Source organism: Apaloderma vittatum, unplaced genomic scaffold, assembly GCF_000703405.1.
Source record: "Apaloderma vittatum isolate BGI_N311 unplaced genomic scaffold, ASM70340v1 scaffold38215, whole genome shotgun sequence".
NCBI classification, from domain to species: Eukaryota; Metazoa; Chordata; class Aves; order Trogoniformes; family Trogonidae; genus Apaloderma; species Apaloderma vittatum.
Window position 1 is genome coordinate 21,072 of NW_009716259.1, and position 12,760 is coordinate 33,831.

Here is a 12,760-nt window from a genome sequence, read left to right on the forward strand (position 1 = left end):
TCCCCTTCTAATACACCCCAGGATGCCATTGGCCTTCTTGGCCACCAGGGCACATTGCTGGCTCATGGTCATCCTGCTTCCCACCAGAACTCCCAGGTCCCTTTCTCCTACACTGCTTTCCAGCAAGTTGGTCCCCAACATATACTGGCACATGGAGTTATTCTTTCCCCAGTGCAAAACTCTGCAAATGCCCTTGTTGAACTTCACAAGATTTCTCCCCCCCCAGCCCTCCAGCCTGTCCAGGCCTCTCTGAATGGCAGCACAGCCTTCTGGTGTGTCAGCCACTCCTCCCAGTTTTGCATCATCAGCAAACTTGCTGACAGTGCTCTCTAATCCCTCATCCAGGTCATTGATGAATATACTGAACAGCACTGGCCCCAGCACTGACCTCTGAGGGACCCCACTAGACACAGGCCTCCAACTAGACTCTGCCCCATTGACTACAACTCTCTGACTTTTTCCCTTCAACCAATCAGCGAACAACCTCACTACTTGATCATTCAGACCAGACTTCCTCAGTTTACCTATGAGGATGCTATGGGAGACGGTGTCAAATGCCTTGCTGAAATCCAGATAGACCACATCCACTGCATGGCCACCATCCATCCACCTGGTTATGTCTTCATAAAAGGCTATTAGGTTGGTCAAACATGACTTCCCCTTGGCAAAGCCATGCTGAGATGTGGAGTTTGTTTCACTTTTCACGGATCTGGAAAGCCCACATTTAGGGTGGTCACATCTCCAACTCCTCAACCACTGCCTGCCACCGTCTGACACCAGCCAAAGGGTGCATGTCTGAGATCTACAAAGATACTTGGGTACCTACCTCATATCAGCTTGCTATGGGTGTCGCAGGAGATTGGAGATGGAGCCAAACCACTGTTTGCTGAGGTTCACTCCTTACCTGTGTAAGAAAAGGGTCACTAACAGCTATACAGCTAGGACAGGGTATTAACAAACACTAGTAAGAGAGTCACAACTTATTTTGGAAGAAAGAGAACTTTTGCCAGGATAGCTTAAATGAATAAAATGACTTATACTTGCCACTGGATTCTACTGGTTGTCCTATTGCACCTGTGTTGAGCTGTACCCCAGGACAGCTCAGGGTCATGCAGTGCTAGTGTTTCCATTCAGATCAGGAGGGTGCTGTTGAACTGCACATCCCGGTTTAGCATGCTTTGTGAAGCACAAGCCGAGTTCCTCTGGGATCACCCTAAACCAGACGATGCGAGCACACCCATGGGGTTCCACCCAGTAAAGGGAGGGTGGACCTAACCACAGCTACTCTGAGGTAAGAACTCCATAAACATGAACACTGGGTCCTCTATGCCAGAACTAATTTGCATTGCAGTTCACCCTTAGTGTGCTGCACTGCTGCTGCAGCAGCAGATATTGTCCCCACACCAGCTTGGGGTGTTCATCATGTCTAAATGTCTCTGTGTAAAGCAAAATGTCAGTTGCTCTCTTTTAGTTGTAACAAAAGGAGCTGCATACCCACACAAACTATTCTGGAGGGAAAAAAATCTATTTGGGGTAAAAAAAAAAAAACCTCTTCAAATAGATCTTCAAGTAAAATGAGGAAAGTGTAGAGATGGAGAAGAGAGCAACAGAAGACCACAAAGCATTCTTCAGAAAGAAGTCTTGAGTCACAGCCCATGGAATGTTTTCTGTAATGGACTTGTTTATTCCTATCCAAACCCCTCAGTATCTCTGACTAAAGGAAATAATTTTCTAATGTGCCTGAAAAACTTGGTAAGTAGATGGTAAGCATAATATCCAAACCTTCTTTCATCGGGAAAACAGAGTTTTGCGTGGAACTCTTTTTTTTTTGCAAAAGTGATTGCGTCAAAAAATGCCAGCATTTTTTGGAAGGCTGTAAGTTGGATAAAACTCATGAGATTTAAATTTTTTTTCAGAAGTTTTCAGGTTGTGATCAGTTTAGTGCTTAAAATCTGGAGGGAAATTTTAACAGAAAAAACCTAGCATGATTTTCGTTTTTGCTTATGCATGAAACTTACTGGGAACAGGGTCCGTGTTAAAAGAAAACACAGAAGGTCTTCTTTAAAGTGCTACAGTTTACTACAACTGCCACAAAGTAAAGTTATGGAAATTTTTTAAGAGCAAAAGAGGAATGTATAAATTTCGATCCAGAGGTGAAACAGAAATAGAAGAGGATGTTGGCAATTTTTATTCCACTTGTAAGATAAAAAAATAAGTGATTTTTAATTCCTATTTTTAATGTACTTAGTTTTAAAAAAAAAAATTCATTGAAAAACAGAGTGAAAATATGATATGCTTCCAGTGTGATAGAGCTAACTAAAACCTTGACGCATAACTGCAGAAGCAGGTGTGGAAATACTATACTGTTTAGAAAAAGCTAATTGATGGAAACCCATGAAAATATTCAAGTGATGTTTGCATTCACCTACACCTTATTAGTTAATAGATACATAATGAACATTTAGATACAAATTCAGGTACAAAGATGACACTAAAAATCCAAAGCTGTCGTTTCTGACACTGCTGTCTACATTTCTAGCAGCCAGGATTTTGTGCATGGACTGTTCCCTTGGCAGACAAAGAAATCCTTTTTGTTATATTTTCTCTCTCGCTTTCTTGCTGCTTCCTGTCTGCATGTGATGACGAGATGTCATTTCAGCACACAGCACTGAGACGTCTGACAACAGCCACTACACCATCCCAGTGTGAGCAGCTTTCACTGCCAGAACCAGGACACCTTGAATACGAAAACATCCAACCCACAGTTTAACACAGAAAAATATTAGCACAGGTGCTGCAGGTGTGGGAAAGCACCACTATTGGTCCAGAAATGAGCAGGCCCACAGCTGCCACCTGATGTCCACGGGGCTGCTCTGATGCCACCAAGAAGGTAGTTATGGAGGTCTCCCTAGCTATAACGTGGAGTGAAAAATTCAGAGATGGTTCTGATGCCACACATGCCTCCTCTGAGGGCCGGGATAGTCTGGTGCGTAAAGAAAGATTTCTTTTATCTTTCAGACCACAACTGTAATGACTTCCACTGGATGATCTAGTTGAGAGGCATCCCTGCCCATGACAGGGAGGTTGGACTAGATGATCTCTAAGGTCCCTTCCAGCCTAGGCCATTCTATGATTCTATGATTCCTTGTCCTGTGTCCATGCAAGTAGATGGCAAAATGCCATGGTGCCCACGACCATCATGGGAAGCAGGATAGTGGCATTGCACCCCAAGGGGTGGCAATGGGCATGAGCCTGGGCTTCAGTGTGTGGGAGGTGGAAAATACAATATGCGGATGGGTACTGTGGAAGCAGTGGGTTGTCCTTGGGAAGGGAAAAGAGGAGGTAAAAATTCTTGCAGCCACCTCCTTGCCTGCGTGCCATGCTGCTGGGCTGCCAGCAGCCTTGCCTTGCTGCTTGCTGTGGCCACCGGTGGTGACACCTCAGCAAAACAAATCTGGCCACAGGTGATGAAAGCGATCTGTGTCTATTTTGACATTAACTTGTAGTGGAACCTCGAGGGAGTCCAAGGGTGGAGCCTGTCTCCCACTGGACACCAGGGGTTGAAAAAAAAACTTGAGAGATCATTTACACCACCTCACTGTCCGAAAACACTTTTAGCTTTACCCAAACAATTTGTCAGAGAAGTTTGTTTAGACACAGTTCTAGAGATCCCCTGCCTCCTTTAGCAATGTCTTCCAGTGTTTCATCACTGGAAAACTGTTTTCCTATGGCCTAACTTAAATCATTCTTGCCTAAACATCTTGCCCTGTCCACAAGGGGTGAGAGGAAGAGTTTCCTCTGTCCTTCTTCCAGCTACTTCTTACATATCTGAAGACTGTTATTATGTCTCCCTTCCATCTTTGCTTACTGAGGCAACCATGACAATAGCAATGTTCCTTAAGGTTTCTAATCAATAGGCACAGAAAGAAAAATCAATCACATCGACTTCTTGAGAGAAACAAATTCTTTGGCCTACTTTATAGCGATGAGGTTTCCTGACTGACCAGGTATTGCTCTGTGTGCGAGGGATGGGGAAGGCAGGAACAGCTCTGGGCTGCACAAATTAGGAGGGCAAGTGAAGACTGGTGTGAAAATACCCATCTACCTGCAGGGGATTTTTTATGGTACTTCTCTATGGCAACCAAAGAAACAATTTTCAGAGGTGCTTAGCCATTATGTCTAAAACAAAGGCAAACCCAGCCTCAGAAAAAACTTAAAAGTGCTCCATCATTTTCAAGAGTCTTTTCCCACAGGCTTTTCTCAGGGACTCCAGAGTGAAGCCATGAGTCCTGGTCATGCAGGACAGCATGTGAAGGAAAGACATGGCAATGGCCTATTTCAAAAGATAGGATTCCCCCTGAGTGAAGCCAGCAAAGACTGAGTGACACCTGGGGCAAGGTTCTGGTGGAGTGAAGGTCCTCTGCATTTCATACACCATGTCCTGCCAGCACAGGCTCTAATACATTCACCCCAAACTCTTAGAGACAGTTTTTCAACATGAACAAAGGAAAAGCAGCACAAAGTAATTATTATGTAGTTTTAGTTCACACACTTGTCATTTGACACTTAACATAAAAGCTTAAACAGAAGAGAGTCAGACTACAACAAAGGCCAGAATGATAAGTGCCATGAAGGACTACAGTATAATCACTGTTATGTTGTATTTGATTCAATAGTTTCATTGTAAGATCATTGATCAATAAAATGTTCAGAGATTTTACACGAATAAAAGCTTTGAAGTCTCACTTCAGTATTGGTTTTATTTTTAAGTCAGTTATTGATGAAGATGGCATATGCTGCCATGCTAATCAATTCATTATTCCATGCAAATACCAGCAAATAAATTTAAATATGATTAATTGAATTATGTTAATACTAACACAGATGCATGCACTTCTGTTAACTTGAAACAGGATATAATTAAGTAATTAAAAAATAGCCTCTGGATATTGGGAGATTTTTAAAGAACACAAAGACAGCAAAATTCTGGGGACTAAGTGATGACTGTACAGCTCCATTAACAAAACAACCAGCTTTTCAACTTACTGTTGGCTACAACCAGTGTGTTTCTCATCTGTAATGCAAGATAAGAACACGACAGTTATTAATTTCAATGACTCATTAAATAATAGAGAACAAGTACATATAGCTTTATCTCATCTCTATAACCACCATAATCAATGTTCCCACAACTTGAAGGAACACTCTGTTGTCATTGACTGTCAAAATAAGCTACAGCTGAGCACTGCCTAGGTTTCTGATTAAAATAATCTGGCAAACTGAAATGAATTAACCCTATAGTGAAAATAATGCAGTCATTTGGGTAGGTGAAGGTAACATATTATGTGCAATGCTCTGGTCAGCGCTTAGGTAATATTCTGCAGAGCAACGCAAAGAGAAGGATCACAGTCTGTCACTCTCCTGAGGCACTGAGGAACTGCGGGGCATGTCCATTTTGTTTGCTTTTGCACACATACACACACACACAAGTAGTCTGAGAAACACTCGCTGCATCTATTTCAAAATTACTCTTGCTGCGTGCTACAACATTGTTTTCATTGGTTTCACTGAAAAATACAAATATCCCATAACACAAAAAATACTGTTTGTGAAGCTTATGGGCCACTGAAGCAATATGTTAGTATGATTTTTCACACTAGCCTAATTTGCCTGTTTCAGGAAAATGTAATCCTTTGGCAACATCCAAAATGTTTTATTTTCCCTATGACAATTAAGGCTGTATAATGAAGAAGAAATATATCCCTGTAACTCAAGCTCTAAACACCCATGGCAGATTCGTGCTCAGTTTCACCTTTGACTAGTTTTTCCTTAATCTTACTGTATCTGTAAAATTGCCGTAATGCTACTTTCTACTACTCTTCGTCTTGTGTTTGGACTACAGCTCTTCAAGGCAAGAGCTGTCTCTTTTTAAGTGCGGTACTGCCAGCTTAAGATGTTGTTCACATGTGTCATGATATTTGATGTTTTCCCTAGCTCTTGTGAGAATCTTAGCATTCATTTAAAAAAGAAAAGTTCCAGTCTTAATGGCTGTAGATAAAAGCCATGCATATACTGCAAGCCTCAAAGAGCGGGGGGGGAAAAAAGAGGATAACAAATAACAAGGAACCCTATGTTTTAGTAGCTATCGATAGATCAGTGTTTGCTTGTCCTTTTTTAGTTGATTATTTGTGAACCCTCAGTTTTGGGGTTGCTTCCTTGGTACAGCACACAAAAAGAGGCTGTTGGTGTTGACAGAGCTGCCCATGGTGGGACCTCAGTCCTGCCTTTGGACATGTGGTTATGGACCACTCCTCCTGGGGCTAAGGCTACTGGCATCAATTTGGCTCCTCACGTCTTCACGGGGCTTGGGAAAAGGCAATTTTTGTCCTGTGTAACCTAGCACACCATTAGTAAAAACCATATGTCACTGCTTTGGTGGTACAGGGAGCTCAGAGATAACGTCCTCTCAACACCTCTTCTTTTTCCTTAGAGTAATTATTTGTCTTTCTGTGTGTGGATGTTTTTTTGTGGTAAGATTTGGCATCATACACACTGTCTGCGAGCACCTACCTAGCTGCTGGTCCACCGCTGACAGCTAAGTGGTGTTCAGCTGATAGGAGAGCTGTTGGCTCACCACTTCTCCTCTGAAGTGAAGCTGTTGTGTCAAGAAGCCCTTGCAATTTTGTTCTTGCAAGGGCAGCATCTCCTTGCTAACTGGTGGCTTTGTTTTCAGGTGGTGCCATCCTACCCATAGAAAAAAAAATAAAGCAAACCAAAAACCACTTGCCTTGCTATGCTTAGGGATTCAAGAGGTGCTTCTCCAGTAACACTGTGTTTTGAAGAAAAATGCTCTGAAATGTGGTGGAAATCCAGGGGGAAAGGAAAAGCAAGGAAGGAAGGAGAGGAAATAACATCCTTGCTCAAAGACAAATATCTTTCATTACCTGCTGCATCTGTAAGAAATGAAAGAGAGGAAAAAATACCATTTTGTTTTCTCTTAAGCTTTGCTTTGTTCACAGTAGCAGCTTCCTTTTCCCTGTGACAAAAGCATGTATGTGTATGTACCTTTGGGACAGTATTTTTCAGTATGGATTTCTCCTGTGGTGAGTTACCCTGCCTGTCACGCCTCAATGACATTGTTTTTTTGGCAGGAGATGTGTATTCTTTTCCCTTGCTACCTCCTGTACAGAGGAGCACGAGGGGTACAAGCAGTTGCAATACCTGTGATACCTGTGGGTTTGGACTGCAGTGTTACGGCTGACATTGGTCTGCTGAAGAGCACAACTATTTCTGTGATTTCTGCTGTAGGAAAGTAACACGATCTTTTCCTGCAAGTTTTATGGTACATTCTCACTGATGCTACAGCTAAGGAACATGCTCCTGTGACTGCAGTCCACTTCTCCATGTGGTACTCAAGCTGATGTACTATGGAAATCATGTCTTTAACCTCAGTTTCCCTATCTGAAATTACACTTAATTTACTGTTTTAAAGAAGCATGAGATCCTGTGAAAGATTGCACCTGATGCCTTAAAAGCAAAATACTGTTGATTTTAAGCAGCATAAACTCCTTTTTGTCTTTCCCTTATTGTCTGTTTCTTTGTTCCAATGTAAAATTTACTGTCTGGATGAAGGATAGGAAAGCATGTTGGGTACAACGCACTGATAAATTAGATTGTGGCACATAATGACTTGTAGCACATCAGTTCCTTTGCAGGAAAAGCAGGAACAGTGGAAAGAACCTGCACCAGTCCTACAGTCTTATTGTTCACAAGGTAGCTGAGAAATTGTTCACAAGATAGATAGAGCAGGAGACTCTTCATTGAACAGCAATAACTCTGAGGTTTGCTGAACTGCCAATGAACAACAAGAACCAGGATAAGCTCATCTCATGTATCTTTATACCTACAATACAGGTGTGCTTGTCCTGCCTACTAGTTTAGGAACCCCTTAAGAATCAATAGTGAAAACCAGGGAGTTTTAGGGAGCAATTAATCAGAAGCACTGTATACATCTGCTTGAGGATTAAATGGATCGTGTACTCAAAGTGCTTCTTTTCTCCCAATGAATATGCTTAACATCCAGCTCAGATACAGATGTTTTCACTGTGACCACCTATATCTGATCACATGAAGTCCACACCTGTGGACTCATTTCTGAAATGAAAAGTTCTTTAGACCCATAGATAGGCCTTTCCGTCCATAAGCTCCTTCCAAAATGACCTTCCCATCAAGCTCATAATCTTCCCAAAAACTCGTGCTTGGCATAGCTTCAGCTGGAAGGTATTATCACTTCCATTTTGTTATTACTGCCTTTGTAATGGCTGTCCAAATCAGACATTATAAAAACCAGCAGCTATTCGTTTGAAATTTGTACTTTGGACTGTGGCTTTGTCCTGCTTAGATTATCATTTACTGTGATTTATACTGAAGAAACTTAAGCTTATCTTCTCCATCGACATTTTGCAACCTTCACCATGTGTGCTGTTAGCTACCAGTTACCAGCTTGCTTTTGCACCTGCACATCAGCTAGATTTGACTTACACTAGGAATGGACTAGAATACAGAGGCTCAGTCTAAATAACACTCCTAGAATCAATACTGGACATTTTCCAAAGTGTAAAACCGTTTTCCTTATTTTTTAAGAACCCAAACCTCTCATGTTGTTGGAACATGCTAGCAGAACAGTAGGAGCAAGGAAGGATGATAACAGGAAATCTTCTCAAACATATTTGAACTACCAATTATCTATCACTTGCAGTTCCAGGGGCACTGCCTTGGGATTTTAAGAGGGATAGCATGCAGCCTCGGCACGCATGGGATCTTTAAATTATGTGAACGCTGGCAAAGTAAATGAGGCTCTTGGCCAGACTTTATGAACATAACATCAGGCAGCAAGATTTAGAGATAGCTGTACAAGCAACCTCCTTGTTCCTAGTGGTTTACAGTCAAGAATGTCTTTATGCTTCTTAGTCCAGTGAAAACTTTCATCCCCAAAGTTCCAGACTTCCACAATGCAGACTGAGGGCCAGCACAACCACTAAAATGACCAACAACAACATATTGAGTTCTTCATAGTCTTACCTCAGTTCTTGTCTAAGTACTTGGGGCTTGATAGTAGCAATATGAGTAAAGGATTGTGATTCTTCCCCTGGGTTTGCAGTTTTGCTCTTTTGAAAGTTAAATGAAGCCTCACTGTTATGGTGAGGCAAGTGCAGGAGATGGATATTATTCTGTTGAGGCTACATGTCTCAACCACCGCACCAGGAGCCAAAATAATCAAGGAAGACTTGCAAAGAAGCCTCATGGACAGTCCTTGTTTTGCAACCCCAGAAAAAGCATTGGGAAAGACCTCTGTACTGCCTGGAAGGAGGGCTGGAGTAACCAGCACAGAAGCTTTCCTCTGGTGTGTGATCCCTCCACATATGGCTCCACGAAATGGAAACTGTGTGTGATCTTCATGAGAGGTAAAGGCACAAAAAAGAAATGCCATATTCTGGGGTGAGCTTCTCCTTAGGCTGGATTCAATTCTCAAGACTCCTGGCAGGCGATATGTACAAAAGGAGCTAACTCAATGATGGCATGCTACATGCTTACACATCATGTCATCCCTGATGAAATGGCTGGGCACACAAAAACGAAAATTTCAGAGTAAAGAGACCAAGGAAAGTAAAGTCCTGGGTATTTAGGCAATTACAAGATGAATGCCATCAATTGTTGCGATGCAGCCAGAAAAATACAGGTGTAACTGTGGGGTACACGAGCTCAATATTTCTCATAGTCGGAGATGTGCTCATGCTGTTTTACAAGTGACTGTTAGGATCCAATCTACGCTACTCTGTATAAGCCCATACTCAAAAACATGGATTCCCAGTGGGACAAGGGCAAAGAAGGGTCATTAAAAAGAAAAGAAAGGGGGAGCATTCATTCCTCAAGAACAGAATAAAAGAGCGTGGGTGGCTTAGACTAGAATACAGAGTTACAATTGCTCTGTATATATCTATTAAATGGCTAATCACCAGGTAGTCATTAAAGAATTAAGAATTATTTAAGTGAGATGGCAACAGTGGCACAAGGACAAATGAGAGGAAAGTGACAATGAATAATTTGGAGTGGGAATTAAAAAGCAAGTTCTCATTCTCAGATGCTCTGGAACATATTTCCAGTTGCAGTAAGGAAGCAAGATGTCTGAGGTTTTTAAGATGGACTTGTTGTGACTAACTGAGAGTAGACGGCTTCCTAGAGTATCCTGTATTTGGCTTTTGAAAGAATAGAGGCAAAAAGGAAAGCTCAACATCTTATTGACAAGAAGGTCTTTGTCACTGATGGAAAAACTAACCCAGAAGAGCAGCCATGCACATTTAGAGGCTCGAGACAGGGACACTCTTCTTCACTCAGACCCCAAACACTTCTTTTTTTTGAGCTCAAAGACCATCGAAGAAAAATTTGAAGCCAGAAAGTTCTTTTCTGGCTTCTCATAGATATTCTTTGCTATTTGTAAATTTTGCAGGAACCAATCTGAAGCAATTACTTGATGTCAGAAACAGCCAGGGTACATGAAGGGTTGTATTGTGTTTAGGAATCTCTACTCCCTGAATGAAATCCTGCCTTCAGTGAAGTCAAGGTGAGTACCGTCCTTGATTTTAACCGCCTTTTTTTTTTTTTTCAGTGCTCTGACACGCACACATTCATTCTTGCTGTTAGTCACCACTTCTCAGAGAAAGAGGCAGATCTTTGTAAGATGGTCAAGGGCTATTTATGCACTTAAAAAAACAGAAAATATGCAGAACCAAAAATTATGGCATTAGAATGGAGCTCAAGGACTTTTAGGGCCTCAGAAAAAAAATTCTCCATCTATCCATGAAACTGTAAATGTAATTTCCCTGTGACATGCTAAAATGCTCAGTGAGCAATGCTTACTCTCAGAGGTGTTTTTTTACCTTGTAGTTCTTCAATCTTCATTTATGCCACTTCTCCTTCAAATGTTCTGCTTGGGTTTTGTTTACATTTTTTATCTTTCCCCTTCCTCCATTCCAAAAAAAAAGATGCCCCTGGAAAGATGACATATAAAGAAAAGCAGCTGGCGATTCAGATGGGTTTGAGTAGTTTAATGTCCTTTCTAGTTTTAAATTCTTCAGGGTTTAGCCTCCTTCTTAAAAGACATTTCTGATTCACTTACCTGAGATTATGCAAATCGCTGCTGAACTCAGAGCAGCAAGGGTTATTTCCCTGAATAAAATTAGCAGACACTTAATAATAAGACACATTTACATCTGTACAGCACATGGATCCCAAAGCACTACTGAAATGTGGTAGAATGTTGAAACTGAGAAATATTCTTGAGGCATTAATTCTGCTCTCATTCTCATTAATTTAACCAACTGACATTTGTGCAGTGATTCGTACTTCGTACCAGTGGAAATCAGAGGCAAACCAAACTGTAACATCTTACAGTCATTTACCAGAGTTAGCTAATTAATTCATTCTGGAACATCCATTACCTGATCATAAAAGCTTTATGCATGTTTTCTCCAGTTGTCTTCCTCCATATATTCACAAAAACATATGATTGAAAAAAAGTATCTCAAATGGGCTTTTTTGTCAAAGCCATTTTACACAGAGCTGACAGGACATAGCTGCCAATCCTGGAGTTGATGCGCAGCCCTCTTAAAGTGTATCCTTCAAAAGTCAGTATCTACTACTGTCTCTTAAGATTTTGAATGTGTCTGCCTATATGTGCATTCCCAAGAAGGAAGCATTTTTTCTCTTTTTATTGATCCTTTATCAATAGCTGGACTCTTAAATTTCACCCCTTTTTTGGTGGATGGATTTTTAGTGGTCTTCTTATGTTTAAAACTATGAACAAGGACTACTCTTCTGCTCTTTGAGTTAAACATGTTTTGTCCCCCTCCATTTATTCCCCACTTCCATGAGCGCAGGCTCATCTGAATCTGTCCTCATCCTGTCCTCATTGTTGATATGTCCGTGGTGGTTTTTTTTTCACACTTCAAATTGACTTATATAGAGGCTTACAATGAACGCACATACCTACAGAGAATCATAGAATGTTTTGGGATGGAAGGGACCTTTAAAGGTCATCAGCCCCCCTACAGTGAGTAGGGACATCTTTAACTAGATCTACTATTTGTACAGTTGATCCCATCTTATATGAGCTTTATGTACATATGTACATGATTATGATACAGTAAATGTTTAATGTAATTCAAATCCACACTCAAAAAATAAAAGACAACAGAAATATCAGAAGCTGTTGGGCACTTCCCGATGGAGATAAATGCTTCCAATAGACTCTGAAAAGAAAAAGCTGCATCTTCAATAACTGTCACTATTTCCTGGTGAGACCTTTTGTTTTCTAACACCTCATCTCAGACCAAGTGACAATATAGAAATTTTTCAAGTATTTTTCTTTTCTTAAATACAACATTATCCTCTAGCCTGGAAATAAATAGCAATGTGATCATGACGTCTAGAAAATCAGCCAGATTTTAAACGTCTTTTTTAAACATTTCAGAGAAAAGGCTAAAATTTGTTTTGTCAAATACTCAGGTAAAAGTCTGATGTTGGATTGTCGATACACCTGCCTGGTTTCGTTAGCAGGCTTCTCTCTCTTGCCCCTGCATTTGCCTGAATTTGTGTGTTAGGCTTAAAACAGACTGGCAGAAAACAAAGCCTTCTGATAAAGATGTAGATTTTGAGCCCCAGCCAAATGTCAGCAGGGGCCTTTTTATGGACTCCAGCAGGC